This window comes from Choloepus didactylus, chromosome 4 (assembly GCF_015220235.1).
Source record: "Choloepus didactylus isolate mChoDid1 chromosome 4, mChoDid1.pri, whole genome shotgun sequence".
Taxonomy (NCBI): Eukaryota; Metazoa; Chordata; class Mammalia; order Pilosa; family Megalonychidae; genus Choloepus; species Choloepus didactylus.
In genome coordinates, this window is record NC_051310.1 from 165,148,654 (window position 1) to 165,165,905 (window position 17,252).

Below are 17,252 nucleotides of genomic sequence, written 5' to 3' on the forward strand. Positions count from 1 at the left end.
AAACCTAAATGCATATGGAGAGGGAGACATAGGGGAAGGATGTGGGACTCCTGGCATTGGTGATATTATCCGACTCTTTATTCTACTTTAGTTTGATGCTCTTTCCTTTTGTTACTTTCTAGCTGTCATGTTTGTTTGTTTTTTCTGCTCTCTCTTTTTTCTTTTTCTTTTGTCTCTCTGCCTTCTTTGACTCTTCCTCCTTCTTTGTGGAAGAAATGGAGATGTCCTTATATAGATAGTGGTGATGGTGCTGAATACATAAATATGTGACTATACAGGGAACCAAAGATTGTTTACTTAGAACAGAATGAATGGGTGTGAACAAAACCGTCTTAACAAAAATGGGTTGGTGAAGAAACCTTGGCACTATATTGAGTGAAATAAGACACATAAGGACAAATGTTGTATGATCTAACTGATATGAACTAATTACAATATATAAACTCATAGACATGAAATGTAAGTTATCAGAATATAGTATGAGACTAAAGAATGGGGATCAGTTGCTTATTATGAGCAGAATGTTCAACTAGGGTGAACTTTAACGTTTGTTTGGAAATGGACAGAGGTGATGGTAGCATGTTGTGAGAATATCAGTGCTGAATGGTGTGTGAAGGTAGTGGAAAGGGTAAGCTCAGAGTCACGTATGTCACCAGAAGGAAAGTTGGGGTTAAAAGATGGAAATGTATAAAACAGTGAATCTTGTGGTGGACAATGTCCATGATTAACTGTACAAATATTAGAAATTTCTCTCATAAACTAGAACAAATGTATGACACTATAACTAGAAGTTAATAATAGAGGGGCATATAGGAAAAAAAAATATATATATATATATATGTATTGCAAACTATATTCTAGTTAGTAGTATTTTAGCATTCTGTTATCAACAGTAACAAATGTACTATACCAAAACTATGAATCAGTAATGGGGGGGGGGGGGGGGTTAGTTAGGGGTATTGGAGGATTTGAGTATCCTTTTTTTTGTCTTTATTTCTTTTCTGGATTAATGAAAATGTTCTAAAAATTGCAATAAATTAATTGTGGTGATGGATGCACAGCTGAATGATGGTACCATGGACAATTGATTGTACACTTTGGGTCATGGATAATTGTATGGTTTGTGAACAATCTCAATTGAAAAAAAAAATTGAAAAAAAAAAAAGTAAATGTGAGAGGAACTCACCCCTGCCACTGTGCAGGAGCAATAGCGGCCTCTGAGACAGCAGCAGGGCCCAGGGCTCTGGGCTCAGGCACTCAGGCCCTCCTGGTGGCTGCCTTGGGCCTGCGGGGTCCCCCTAGACTGCTGAGGGGCAGCCGTCCATGGCCCACAGTGGCCAGACAGCAGCCTGCATTGCCATGCTGCCTGCTGGGGAGCTGATCCAGCTGTTAGTGAGTGAGCTGTCCCAGGCCTTGTGCACCAACATTCTGTGCACCATGCACAACTGCAGCAAGATCCTGCCCAACAGCCCTGTGCTCAACATGCACCTGGTCAAAAGACACTGACTGCAGGATGGCATGGTAAATCCAACAATTAGGAAATATTTGAAAACTGTACCAAAATTCTACTGTAGTCCAACTGAAGGATGCCCTAGAGGCCCTGACAGACCATTTTCTCAATTCTGTCTTGTGCAACAGGATGTTATGAAAATGCATGCTGACTTCCAGGAAAATGGTGGAGTAGGTGAGGTGGAATAGGCTTCTCCATGAAAGTAACTAGAAAGGGGTCAAAAGACACCAGGGAGTGAGTGTTCGGGGTGTGACTGGCCATAGGGGATCCCCCACAGTACATGGAGGGGACACCGACAAAACAGAAGAGAGACAGTGGCTCAAGGGACACGGTGAGTGTGTTTCCATTGGACAGCCTCCTGGCTGGCAGCAGCAAAACCACCACTGGGCAAGGTAGTGAGCAAGGCTGTCCACTCCTGTGCACCTACCTTGACAGTTTGCTGGAGAAGTCCAGGGGAGTGCAATGGTGAGAAGCAGGGAAGGGAGAGGTGCCATACAAGTGATCAAGAGCCCTCCCACACCCCAGAGACTCGTGGGTGCAAGGAAGGCAGAGAACTGGCAGGCAGGGCCCACATTCCATCCGCAGGGTACCTTTGATCAGACTCCCTGCCTACCTGCTCAGGACCCACATCCAGCACCAGGACAGGCATTTTCCAGTGCGCAGGGAGAATGGGTGCACTGATTGGTTCCCTACCTGGTTTGGACTCCACACATTGCACAGAAGTTCAAGGAAGACCAATTTGAAAGCACCACCTGCTGGTAGGTTAGGGAAACTACACTCCAGCCAGCTGTGCCTCAAGAGCGCCACCTGCTGGTTAGGATTAGAAAACTGCACCTCAGCAAGCCAAATTATATATAAATGCTCAAAATTCTGCACTTCTCAAAGTATCCCTATCAAGACAAGCAAATGCCCCAAAGTCAACAGAAAATTATAAAGCAGTTGAAGGATCTAGAAGATGTGGACAAGCCAAATACACAAATTAAAAAGCTACAAGAGACACAAATTTTGGAGCAATTAATTAAAGAAGGACAGACAAATCTCCAAAACAACTTCAACAAAATGGCTAAAGACATAAAGGAAATCAAGAAGACTCTACAAAAGCATAAAGAAGAATTTGGAAGAATAAATTAAAAAAAATAGCAGACCATATGGAAATAAAAGACACTGTGGCTCAAATCAAAAATATACTAGACACACACAATAGCAGCTTTGAAGAGGCAGAAGAAAAGATAAGTGAACTTGAGGACAGAGTAAATGAATGCAAGCACACAAAAGAACAAATGGGAAAAGAATCAAAAAATTTGAAATGAATCTGAGAAATGATGGACAACATGAGGTGAACAAATATAACAATCATTGGTGACTCAAAAGGAGAACAGTAAAGGGCTAGGGAGAGTGTTTCAAGACATGGTTGAGGAAAAATTCCTAAACCTTCTAAATGACAAAAATAAGCAAATCCAGTATGCCCAAAGAACTCCAAATAGAATAAATCCAAATAAACCTACTCTGAGACATATACTGATTAGATTGTCAAATGCTGAAGAGAAGGAGAAATTACTGAAAGCAGGAAGAGAGAAGCGATTCACCACATACAAGGGATACAACATAAGACTAAGCACTGACTACTCAGCAGGCACAGTAGAAATGCGAAGGCAGTGGTATGACATATTTAAGATTCTAAAAGAGAAAAATTGCCAGCCAACAATTCTTTATCCAGCAAAGCTGTCCTTGAAAATTGAGGGAGCATTTAAAATTTTCACAGACAAACAAATGCTGAGAGAATTTGTTAACAAGAGTCTTGCCCTGCAAGAAATACTAAAGGGAGCTCTACCAGCTGAGAACAAAGGAGAGAGGGGCCTGGAGAAGAGCACAGCACTGAAGACATATTAGTAAGGGTAACTTGAATGAAAAAAAGGGAGAGGGGAAAACCAGATCTAACAAATAAACACCAAAGGATATAATCACTGGTTCAAGAACTCCCTTCATGGTAATAACTTTGAATATGAATGTATTAAACTCTCCAATTAAAAGACACAGACTGGTAGAATGGATTAAAAAATATGACCCATCGATATGCTATTTAGAAGAGACTCATTTTAGACCCTGCAACATAAATAGACTGCAAGTGAAAGGATGGGAAAAAAATATTCTACTCAAACTGCAATCAAAAGAAAGATGGGGTAGCAATACTAGTATCAGACAAAATAGACTTTAAATGCAAAGATGTCATAAGAGACTAAGAAGGACACTACATATGAACAAAAGGGATAATTCACCAAGAGGAAAAAACAATTAACAATGTTTATGCACCCAATCAAGGAGCTCCAAAATACATGAGACAAACATTGGCAAAACTGAAGGAAGCAATAGACACATCCACAATAATAGTGGGAGACTTCAATACATCACTCTCTTCTATAAATAGAACAACCAGACAGAGGACCAATAACCAAACTGAGAACCTAAACGATATGATAAATGAATTAGACTTACCAGACATATATAGATTGTTACATCCCAGTGTACCAGGATGTACATTCTTCTCTAGTGTCCATGGAATGTTTTCCATGATAGATCATATGCTGGGGCACAAAACAAGTCTTAATACATTTTAAAAGATTGAAATTATTCAAAGCACATTCTCAGACCAACTAGAAATCAACAACCACCAAAGAACCAGATTTTTCACAAATATATGGAGGTTAACCAACACTATCCTAAACAACCAGTGGGTCAAAAAAGAAATTGCAAGAGAAATTGATAAATATCTAGAGACAAATGAAAATGAAAACACAACATATCAAAACTTGTGGAATGCAGCAAAGGCAGTGCTGAATGGGAAATTTTTAGCTCTAAGTGCACATATCAAAAAACAAGAAAGAGCTAAAACTAAAGACCTAACTGAACAATTAAAGAGGTAAGAAAATGAGCAGCAAACTAACCCTAAAGAAGTAGATGAAAAGAAATATCAAAGATTAAAGCAGAAATAAATGACCTGGAGAACAAAACAAAACAAAACAAAAAGAGAGAATAAATAAAACCAAAAGTTCGTTCTTTGAGAAGATCAACAAGATTGACAGACCCATAGCTAGACTGACAAAGTCAAAAACATAGAACCAAAATAAACAAATAAACAGAACCAGAAACAAGAAGGGGATAACTACTACAGATCCTGAAGAAATTAAAAAAAAAAAAATCATAAGGGGATACTATGAACAACTGTCTGCCAACAAGCTAGACAATTTAGAAGAAATGGATGATTTCCTGGAAACACATGAACAACCTAGACTGACCCAAGAAGAAATGGATACCTCAACAAACCAATCACAAGCAAAGAGATCCAATCAGTCATCAAAAATCTACTTACAAATAAAAGCCCAGGGTCAGATGGCTTCAGAGGAGAATTTTACCAACCTTTCCAAAAAGAACTGACACCATTCCTGCTCAAACCCTTTCAAAAATTTGAAGAAAAAAGAACACTACCCAACTCATTTTATGAAGCTAATATCACTCTGATAGCAAAACCAGATAAAGACACTACAAAAAAAGGAAAGCTATAGGCCAATCTCCCTAATGAATATAGATGCAAAAATCCTAAACAAAATACTTGCAAATCAAATCCAAGGGCACATTAAAAGAATTATATACCATGACCAAGTGGGGTTCATTCCTGGCATGCAAGGGTGGTTCAACATCAATTAATGTAAGAAAATTAATTAATGTAATTCAACACATTAACAAATCAAAAGGGAAAAATCAAATGATCATCTTGATAGACACTGAAAAAGCATTGAAAATTCAACATCCCTTTTTGATAAAACACTTCAAAAGGTAAGAATTGAAGGTGCCTTCCTCAATATGATAAGGGGCATATATGAAAAACCCACAAACAGCATAGTACTCAACAGTAAGAGGCTGAAAGCCTTCCCTCTCAGATTAGGAACAAGACAAGGAAGCCCACTGTCACCTCTACTGTTCAACATTGTGCTAGAAGTTCTAGCCAGAGAAATTCACCAAGACAAAGATATAAAATATACCCCAATTTGAAAGAAAGAAGTAAAACTGTCATTATTTGCAGATGATATGATCTTTTATTTGAAAAATAGAATTCAATGACAAAGCTACTTGAGCTAATAAACAAATTCAGCAAAGTGTTGGGATATAAGATTAAGGCACATAAGTCAGTAATGTTCCTATAAACTAGTAATGACCAAACTGAAGAGGCAATCAAAAAACATTCCAGTCACAATAGCAACTAAAAAGATCAAATACCTATGAATAAATTTAACCAAGGATGTAAAAGACCTCTACACAGTAAATTACAAAATTTTACTTAAAGAAATAAAAAAATAACTATATAGGTAGAAAAATTCCATGCTCATGGATAGGAAGACTAAACATTGTTAAGATGTCTATTCTACCCAAACTGATATACAGATTATATGCAGTTCCAATCAAAATCCTAACAACTTACTTTGCAGAAATAGAAAAGCAAGTTACCAAATTTCTTTAGAAGGGAAAGGGGCCTCAAATTGCCAAAGACATCCTAAAAAGGAAGAACAAAGTGGGACTTACACTTCCAGACTTTGAAGCCTATTATAAATCTACAGTGGTCAAAACACCATGGTAGTGAGAGAAGATGGTGGCATAGAGAGGAGTGGAAGTTAGTCCCCCCAGAGCAACTTAAAAAAAAAAAAAAAAAAAAAACAGATACAACTAGTAAAATCTGGAATAACTGCTGGGAGATGGCAGCTACTACCCACGCATTGTGCAACAATCTGAATTGGACAAATGCCTGAGATCACAGCATAAAATCTGTAAGTAAAGGCTGTGGACCCGAGCCAAGAGCACCCTCCCTCATGGAGCCTGAAATGCAAAACCCCACAGTGCTACAGAGCAGCACTCTCTAAACAAGCAAATATACCTCAGCTCAGCTCCAACTGGGGTTTTAATGTTAACGGCTCAATACAGGCTACAAGCCCCCAACAAGCAGATGGAGACTTCTGGTGATGACTAACCTTGGAGAGCCAGGGGACGTATCTGTCTCAGGACAGGGAGCCCCGGGATCAGGTGCTATCTCTAGCTGACAGGTGAATCTGAGGGCCATGGATGGGGGCTTTCCATCACTTTCTCTCTCTCTCTCAACCTGGGCAACTCAGTGAAGAAAGCCTCAGCCATTTTCAGCTCACAGTGCTCTGAGTAGAGAAAGCCTCAGCCATTTTAAACTTGCAGCACTCTGACCCAGACAAGGGTGGAGGTAGCAGAGTCAAAGAAACAAAGAATCTATTTATAGGCAAATGACCTCTCTCTAGGGGGCATATCTTCCCAGGAGGAAAGAGGAGGGGCCCAGCTCTACTACCTGCCTTCCATTCAGAACCAGACCCCAGAGCCTGGGGAAAACAGCCACGAGCCACACCCCCTTACAAAAGTCTGGAGTGACAGGCTGACAGGTGCCACCTGCTGGGCAGAAAAGCACAGGGTGTGTCAATCCTCTAAGGCACAACATCAGGGAAACCAGATACTGAATATTTATTCCCTCTGGGACCTGAGCCTATTCTCATGTGGGAAAACTTGATTGGAGTGGCCAAGGAGGTCAGATGCCTAGACAACAGAAAACTACAACCTACACTAAGAAAAATGAAGTATGGCCCAAAGGAACAAACTTACACTTCAAGTGAGATACAGGACTTTAAACAACTAATGCTAAATCAATTCAAAAAGTTTAGAGAAGATATAGCAAAAGAGATAAAGGCTATAAAGAAAACACTGGGCATACATAAGGCAGAATCAAAAGTTCAAAAAATCTACTGGTAGAATCTATGGAAATGAAAGGCACAACACAAGAGATGAAAGACACAATGGAGACACACAACAGCAGATCTCAAGAGGCAGAAGAAAACACTCAAGAATTGGAGAACAAGTCACCTGAAAGCCTACACACAAAAGAACAGATAGAGAAAAGAATGGAAAAATATGAGCAATGTCTCTGGGAACTTAAGGACAAAACAAAATACAAGAATGTATGTATCATTTTGTCCCTGAAGAAGAGAATGGAAAAGGGGCACAAGCAATAATAGAGGAAATAATCAATGAAAATTTCCTATCTCTTATGAAAGACATAAAATTACAGATCCAGGAAGCACAGCATACTCCAAACAGAATAGATCTGAATAGGCCTATGCCAAGACAATTAATAATCAGATTATCCAATGTCAAATATAAAGAGAGAATCCTGAAAGCAGCAAGAGAAAAGCAATCCATCACATACAAAGGAAGCTCAATAAGACTATGTGAGGAATTCTCAGCAGAAACCATGGAGGCAAGAAGGAAGTTGTGTGATATATTTAAGATACCAGAAGAGAAAAAACACCAACCAAGAATGCTATATCCGGCAAAACTGTCCTTCAAATATGAGGGAGAGTTCAAAATATTCTCTGACAAACAGACAATGACAGAGTTTGTGAACAAGATACCTGCTCTACAGGTAATACTAAAGGGAGCACTACAGACTGATAGGAAAAGACAGGAGTGAGAGGTTTGGAACACAATTTTGGGTGGTGGTAGCACAGCAATGTAAGTATAGTGAACAAAGATAACTGTGAACATGGTTGAAAGAGGGAGGTTAGGAGCATGTGGGACATCAGAAGAAAAGAGGAAAGATAAAGACTGGGACTGTATAACTCAGTGAAACCTAGAGTGGTCAACAATTGTGATAAAATGTATAAATATGCTTTCTCCTGAGGGAGGACAACTGAATGTCAACCTTGCAAGGTGTTAAAAACAGGGAGGGATTGGGAGAAAAATACAATGTAAACTACAGACTATAATTAACAGAATCATTGTATTTTGCTTCCTTTAATGTAACAAAGGCAATATACCAAGGTAAATGCAGGTAAGAGAGGGACATGGGGAGAGGTGTGAGACTCTTGGCATTGGTGGTGTTGTCTCTTTATCTTTCCTTTTGCTGCTTCTTAGCTGTCATGTGGTTGTGGGTTTTTTTCTATCTCTTTCATTTTTCTTTTTCTTCTGCCTCTTTACTGTCTTTGACTCTTCCTCCTGCTTTGTGGAGTAAATGTAGATGTCCTTATATAGACAGTGGTGAGGGAGGTGAACACATAAATATGTGACTATACAGGGAACCATCGATTGCTTACTTAGGGTGGAATCTATGGTGTGTGAACAAAACCATCTTTAAAAAAAAAATGGGTTGATGATGAAACCTTGAGGGCAGTATACTGAGTGAAATAAGCCAGACACATAATGACAAATATTGCAGGGATTCACCGATAGGAACTAATTATAATATGTAAACCCATAGACATGAAATATACATTATCAAGATATAGAATGAGGCTAAAGAATGGGGAGCGGTTGCTTAGTATAAGCAGAATGTTCAACTAGGTTGAACTTAAATGTTTGGAAATGAACAGAGGTGATGGTAGCAAGTTGTGAGAATAACTCACAGTGCTGAAAGGTGCATGAAAGTGGCAGAAAGGGGAAGCTCAGAGTCATGTATGTCACCAGAAGGAAAACTGGAGGTTAAAACAGTGAATCTTGTGGTAGGCAATGTCCAAGATTAACTATACAAATATTAGAAATATCTTCCATGAACCAGAACAAATGTATGACACTACAACTAGAAGTTAATAATAGAAGGGCATATAGGAAAAAAGATATACCTATTGCAAACTATATACTACAGTTAGTAGTATTTCAATGTTCTTTCATAAACAGTAACAAATGTACTATACCAATACTACAAGTCAACAATGGAGTGGGGGTGGTTAGGGATATGGAAGGATTTGAGTTTCTTTTTTTTTTTTTTTTTTGTATTGGTGTCTTTTCTGGGGTAATAAAAATGTTCTAAAAATTGAACAAAAATTAATTGTGGTGATGAGTGCACAGCTGTATGATGGTGCCAGGGGCAACTAAATATACACTTTGGATCCTTGGATAATTGTATGTTGTATGGTATGTGAACAATCACAATTAAAAAAAAAAAAAAAACACCATGGTAGTGGCATTAAGATAGACATACTGATCAATGGAATTGAATTGAGAGTTCAGAAATAGATCCCTGGATATATGGTCAACTGATTTTTGATAAGGCCCCCAAATCTACTAAACTGGGACAGAACATCTCTTCAACAAATGGGGCTGGGAGAACTTGATAGCCATAACAAAAGAATAAAAGAGGACCCCTACCTCACACCCTACAGAAAAATTAACTCAAGTTGGATCGAAGACCTCAATATAAGAGACAGTACCGTAAAACTCCTAGAAGATAATTTAGGGAAACATCTTCAAGACCTTCAAGAGGAGGTTGCATCTTCAACCTTACACCCAAAGCACAAGCAATGAAAGAAATAATAATAAATGAGAAATCCCCAAATCAAAAGCTTCTATACATCAAAGGAATTTGTCAAAAAAGGTGAAGAGGCAGCCAACTCAATGGGAGAAAATACTTGGGAACCATGTGTCTGATAACAAACTAATAACTATATAAGGAAATCCTACAACTCAATGACAACAGTACAAACAGCCCAGTTATAAAATGGGCAAAAGATATGAAAAGACATCTCTCCAAAGAGGAAATACAAATGGCTAAAAAACATGAAAAAATGTTCATCTTCACTTGCTCTTAAGGAGATGCATATCAACACCACAATGAGACATCATCTAACACCAATAAGAATGGCTGCCAGTAAACAAACAGGAAACTACAAATGCTAGAGAGAATGTGGAGAAATTGGAACTCATTCATTCCTGGTGGGACCATATAACATACAGCCACTCTGGAAAACAGTTTGGCAGTTTCTCAGAAAACTAGATATTGAATTACCCTATGATTCAGCAATTCCACTTTTCATTATATACTCAGAAGATTTGAAAGCTGTGACACAAAGAGATATTTGTACACTGATGTTCATAGAAGCATTGTTCACAATTGCCAAGAGATGGAAACAATCCAAGTGGCATTCAACAGACAAGTGGGTAAACAAATGTGGTATATACATATGATGGAATACTACGCAACAGTAAGAAGCAATAAAGGTCCTGAAACAGATGGCAACATGGATGAACCTTGAAGATATAATTCTGAGTGAAATGAGTCAGACACAAAAGGAGGAATATTGTATGTTACCACTTCTAAGAACTATCTGCACAATGTAAAATCAATGTCATATAGAATATTGGGGACCTAGTGATAGACAGTAGCTAGTGAGGGGGAATGATAATCTAATATATTAATGATGGTGAATTCAAAGGTATGGAAATGGATAGGGGTGACGATTGTTAATGGGATCAGAAGTATCAGAGCTGTATTGAAGGTGAATAGGATTGAAAGGGGTTATTTAACGGCATGTTTCCCACAGAGCAGCACCACAAGTATAAATAGGTGCTTGCATGATATACTTTTAAGGTATGCCACTAGCACAGAGAGTTGAAAACATAAGGGTATATGGGGAAAATTTACATATTCCAGATCCCTATTTGAGACTCCATACAAAGTTTCACTCACTAAGTTTATTCCTCAGAAACTTAAATCCTTCAGAGAGCTCACATGCCAGCTTAAGTCCCCAAATCCAGAGGCAATAGCCTCTTCAATATCAACTATATGTGTCCCCTTTGCTCATAAAATTGACACCCGTTTACAATATGAAAAGGTTAGGGTGGTCACTGCCTAGGTATCCCTGAAGATTGGGAAAATGATTAAACCAGAGGAAGGGGTAGCAACAGACAAGACGGAATTTAACAAAGGACTAGGAATACTGAATCTTTATATAATTTTCTTTTTCCCAGTTGCTAGGGTATTAGAATAGCTGGAAGGAAAGAACTGAAATGGTGGAATTGTAACACATAGCATCCTTTGAAATTTGTTCTATAGCTACTTGTTAAATTGTAATTTGAAAGCTATACCTTTTTTGTATATATGTTATATTGCACAATAAGGAAATAACTGAAACTATGGAACTATAACTCATAATAACTTTGGAAATCTCCTATATATCTACTAGTTAAATCATATTTGGAAAGGTTTTACCTTTTTGTATATATATTATATTTCATAAGGAAATACCTGAAACTGTAGAATTATAAACTATAATATTGTTTGAAATTTGCTAACTACTTGTTAAATTTCCCTTGGAAAGTTATCATTTCCATGTATATATGTTATATTCTACAATAAAAAAATATGATAAAAAAAGACAATGCATGCTGAAAAGAAGCATAAATGTTGTCTGCCAGTTTGAATGTATTATGTCCCCCAAAACACCATGTTCTTCAATGCAATCTTGTAGGGGCAGAGGTATTAGTTGATTAGGTTGCAATTTTTGGATTAGGTTGTTTCCATGGAGATGTGACCTACCCAACTGTGGGAAATACCTTTGATTAGATTATTTCCATGGAGGTGTGGCCCCACCCATTCAGCATGGGTCTTGATTTAATTACTGGAGCCCTATAAAAGCTCACGAACAGAAGGACCTCAGAGCAGCTGCATCTTAGAGAGACATTTTGGAGAATGCCATTTTGAAACACAACCTAGGAGCAAGCAGACACCAGCCATGTGCCTTCCCAGCTAACAGACGTTTCCCAGAAGCCATCGGTGTTCTTCAGTGAAGGTACCCTACTGTTGATGCCTTTGGACATTTGCATGGCCATAAGACTGTGACTTTGTAAGCAAATAAACCTCCTTTTTAAAAGCTAATCCATTTCTGGTATTTTGCCTATTGGCAGCATTAGCAACCGGAACATGTAGGAAATGCAGCAATTCTTCTGGTACTGAATAGGACTTGAAAAGACATGCAGAGGATTGTGGCAAGACCTTCCAGTGCACAAGTGGCTGTCCTTATGCCAGCAGAACTGTCCTGCAGTCACACATCTACCAAATTGGCCATGAGATCCTGCTGAGCACAAGGATTCACCTAGTAAGAAAAGGATAACAAAACTCTGTGAAAAACCAGTTGTTGTCAAAAAAGACATTCACTCATTGACCAATAAACCAACCTCTAGACCAGACACTCAAGAATTAGAAACTTCAGAAATAAAGCTAGTAACTTCCTTTGGAGACTCTTGGCAGCTCTAATGCCAGACAATAGACTCTTACAACACCTCCAAGATATCCTCAGAAGTTGCTTTTACCAAAGCCCAAAGTGACTGTTACGCAGTTTTCTCCTATGCCTGTCTCTGTGCCTACTATAGCCAACTCCTTGGTCCAGCCTGTGGTAGTGGGTGGGGATCATCAGGGCTCTGCCACAGGTACCATATACTTACTCCCCTTGTCCAGAGGAACCCTGATCTTCAACCTAGATTCAGAGGCTTGCTCCCTTAAGGAGTGCCTGCCTCTCAAAAATTGTGAATCCCACTGCTGTTGAGTCAATCATACAGGTTCAAGTAAACTTAGGCAAAAGTCCAGCTACCACTTTACAACCACTAGGGAACATGTCAGAAGAACAGCATTTTTTCCATCAGTGTGCAGACAGATCTGTCTTATGGCTCACCAAGCTTCATGCCTTCTGCACAGTGGGCTTCCCCAGATTCCTCTGTATCATCTTGTTTTCAAACTGATTTGACAACTGGTTCTCAAGTTTCACTTCCCATTAGTGTTCATACTCAAACAATGTTACCCGTTCCCTAAGTAGCTTCATCTATAGCTGCTCAGACTGATGTTTTTTTGGATTCTTGTTTGCAGTCAGGTGGGCTCTCCAGAGAAACACAAACCAATGGAGTGCAAAGTTCCACAGATGACTGAGTATACATGGACCAAGAGGTAATCTGTGGAGACATTTTTGAGAATGTTAATTCATCATACATGGTTTCTACAGACAATATTATAAGCAACATTCTGGTAGCAGATACTATAATTCATGGTTTGTTACCTCAGAATGATTCGAATACTTTAAATCAAGATATTGAGAAATCTGCACCAATTATAAACTGTAGTGAGCAGAATACTATGCTTCCTTCACAAAACATGACAGATAATCAGACCCAAGCCATAGATTTTAAAGCAATTTATAAAACTTCTTGTCAAGTAACCTGCTGGGTCAGAGATTGGATAATCATAGTCTTTTACCTGACACAAACACCAGACCTGACACACAGCCCCCATCTGGCCCAACCCAGAATCCCAGAACAGATTTTAGTGTTGAAGAGTTCTTTTCAGCCTCAAATATCCAAACTCAAAAACAAGAGAGTGAACTCTGCAGTGTGAACACAGAACAAGTCTTGGAATCCCTGGACATAGACACCCAAATTGAGTTTTTACTTGCAATTGTCGAGGAAATGCTAACTTCTTAGGCCTTGAAATGTTTGATATGCAGACACAAACAGACTTATACTTCTTTTTAGACAGCAGCCCTCATCTGCCTCTGGGCAGTATTCTGAAACACCCCAGCTCTTTCATGAGCACTGATTCATCTGACACAAAACCCAAACAGAAGGGATTTCTACTAAAAACCTACCTGCTCTAGAAAGCAAAGTTCAGTTGAACAGTACAGAAACACAGACCATGAATTCTGGTTTTGAAACCCTAGGGAGTTCGTTTTCACCAGCAATGAAACTCAAACAGCCATGGATGACTTCCTTCTAGCCAATTTGGCCTAGAACACAGTGGACTCTCAGTTCAGTTCTGTGAAAACCCAGACATGCAGAAATACACACAGTCTCCCACTTCTAAAAGAAAAGCCCATGTAGAGGATGGCATTTGCACTTTTCTTCTGGATTTAGAGATGGGGAATGGGGACAACCGTATTAACTATTGAATGTAGGTGTTTATGCAATTGCTTAGATTCTTTGTGGGTCTTCGCCTTTTGTAGTTGTAAACAGGAAATTTGTGTATAAATGTGAATGTATTATAAAGTGTATGATGTTGATCTAAAAATGATTGTTTTCATGTTGCCTACCATTGCCACTTCAAAACTAGTCTTTCTAAAAAATAAATGTACATCACACCTTTAAAAACAATATTAGGAGGCAAGATGGCAGCATACAGAGGTATGGAATTTAGTAAGTCCCTTAGAGCAACTAGTAAACAACAAGGAACAACTAGTAAATAATCTTGAACAACTGTTTGGGGAACATCCATAACTGGAAACACACTGTACACCAGCCTGGAATGGGTGGAGTGACTGAGATCACAGCACAGAACTGTAAGTAAAGCTACCCAAACTGAGAAGATGGTGCCCCACCCTCACTGGCATGGCAGGCTGAGTTGGAACACTTCCTCTATGTGAAAAAGAAGCAACTCTGCTGGGAGCAAGGGAAAGTAGCACAACCAAGCTCCAATTGCAGTTTTAATTAACAAAGTTGGACTACTAAATACAAGCTACAAGCACAGATAAAGCCAGAGCAAGCAGGAAAGGAGCCCTGAGGTCTCTTCAAGCAGAAAGGAGGTGGGGTTGATGGGGGAAAAAAAAAAAAAAACAGAGGCTGTTGGAGACAGCTGAGCTCAGAATACTGGAAAATGGCCATGTCCTAAGAAAAGGGACACAGAGAACCAGGTACCAGTAACTGTCAATAGGCAAAACTGGGGGCTGGAGACTGGCTCTGAAAAGAAGCTTTCTCTCTTTTTCCTTTTATTTTCCTCTCCCATTCCAGATAGCTCAATAGAGAAAGCCTCAGGCATTTTGAACTGTCAGCACTTACCCAGGCAAGGGTAGAGTTAAGAGAGACAGAGATTCAAAGAAGGAAATCAAGTGTAGGAAATAACTCCTTAAAGGGTATACCTTTCCTAAGAAAAGGGGGGTGGGGCCCAGCTCAAGTGGCTACCCTCCCTCAGAGAATTCAGACCCTAGGGCCTGGGGGGAAATACACAAACAGCTTAAGCTTGGCTTCTGACCATCCTCGTCCCTAGCTGGGACAGAGTCTGCTGAGAATTAAAGTCACCACACCCCTTAATGCCCATGGGGAGCTGTGGGCTGACAAGCACCACCAGTTAGGCAGGATAGGAAAAGCAGAGTCTAGAGGACTCACAGAAAAGTCTGACAATCTGCTGGGGGTCATCCACAGGGAAACTTGATACTGATTACACCCTCCTCCTGAGACCTTGGCCCATCTGTTCTGGGAAAACTGATTTGGGTAATAAAGGAAACCAGATGCCTAGACAACAGAAAATTAGCCACACTAAGTAAAATGAAGATATGACCCAGTCAAAGGAACAAATCTATACTTCAAATGAGAAACAGGAGTTGAAAAAGCAAATTAAAGATGTTCAAACAAATATGCAAAATCAATTCAAAAATCAAATCAACAAGTTGGGGGAAGATATAGCAAAAGAGATGAAGATATAAAGAAGACATTGGGTGAACATAAGGAAGAACTCAAAAGTTTGAAAAAACAATCAGCAGAACTTATGGGAATGAAAGGCAAAATAGAAGAGGTGAAAAACACAATGGAGACCTACAACAGCAGATTTCAAGAGGCAGAAAAAAAGGATTCACGAACTAGAGAACAGGACATCTAACATCCTACACACAAAAGAACAGATATGGAAAACAATAAAAAATATGAGTAGGGTCTCAGGGAATTGAAGGACAATATGAAGTTCACAAATATACATGTAATGGGTGTCCCAGAAGGAGAAGAGAAGGGAAAGGGGGCAGAAAAAATAATGGAGGAAATAATCACTGAAAACTTCCCAACTCTTATGAAAGGCATAAAATTACAGATCCAAGAAGGGCAGCGTACTCCAAACAGAATAGATCTGACTAGATCTACTCCAAGACACTTAATAATCATATTATCAAATGTCAAAGACAAAGAAAGAATTCTGAAAGCAGCAAAAGAAAAGCAATCCATCACATACAAAGCAAGCTCAATAAAATAATGTGAGGATTTCTCAGTAGAAACCATGGAGGCAAGAAGGCAGTGGTATGATATATTTAAGATACTGAAAGAGAAAAACTGCCAACCAAGAATTCTATATCTGGCAAAACTGTCCTTCAAATAAGGGGGAGAGTTTAAAAAAATTTTCTGCCAGACAGACACTGAGGGAGTTTTTGAACAAGATACCTGCTCTACAAGAAATACTAAAGGGAGCACTCAGGCAGATAGAAGAAAGGAGAAAGAGGTTTGGAGAAGAGTACAGAAATAAAGACTATCAATAAAGGTAAAAAGAGAGAGAGACAAAAAAATAAAATATGACATATAAAATCCAAAAGACAAAATGGTAGACAGTAGACATTATGTTCAGTGAAATTAGCCAGAAACAAAAGAATGGCTACTGTATGGTCTCACTAATATGAACTAACATTGATGAGCAAACTTTGAGAGTTAAAGTTGAGAACTCAAGTTATCAGGAGATAGAAAGAGGATAGAGATCAGGCATCTGATGCTGAAGAAGTACAGAAGGTTCAACAGCATTGACTATATAGATCCAGAAATAGATAGCACAATACTTTGTAATAGTAGCACAATACAGTAAGTACTCTGAACAAAGATGAGTGTGAGTATGGTTAAAAGAGGCAGGCTAGGGGCATGTATGACACCAGAAGGAAAAATACAAGAAAAAGAGTGGACTGTATAACTTAGTGAAACCTACAGTGGTCAATGACGGTGATTAAATGTACAAATCTAAGAATGCTTTTACATGAGGGAAAACAAATGAATGTCAACATTGCAAGGTGTTCAAAACTGGATGGTATGGGGGAAAAATAATATCAATGCAAACTAGAGTCTATAGTTAACAGTAACATTGTAAAATGCTACCATTAATTGTAACAACGGCAATATACAAAAT

At 38.9% G+C, this 17,252-nt stretch overlaps 1 pseudogene; it reads left to right on the plus strand.

Annotated features, from left to right (window-relative positions):
• Positions 1–1,323: 1,323 nt before the first annotated feature.
• On the plus strand, positions 1,324–14,192 carry LOC119532990 (annotated as a pseudogene).
• The last annotated feature ends 3,060 nt before the right edge of the window (positions 14,193–17,252 follow it).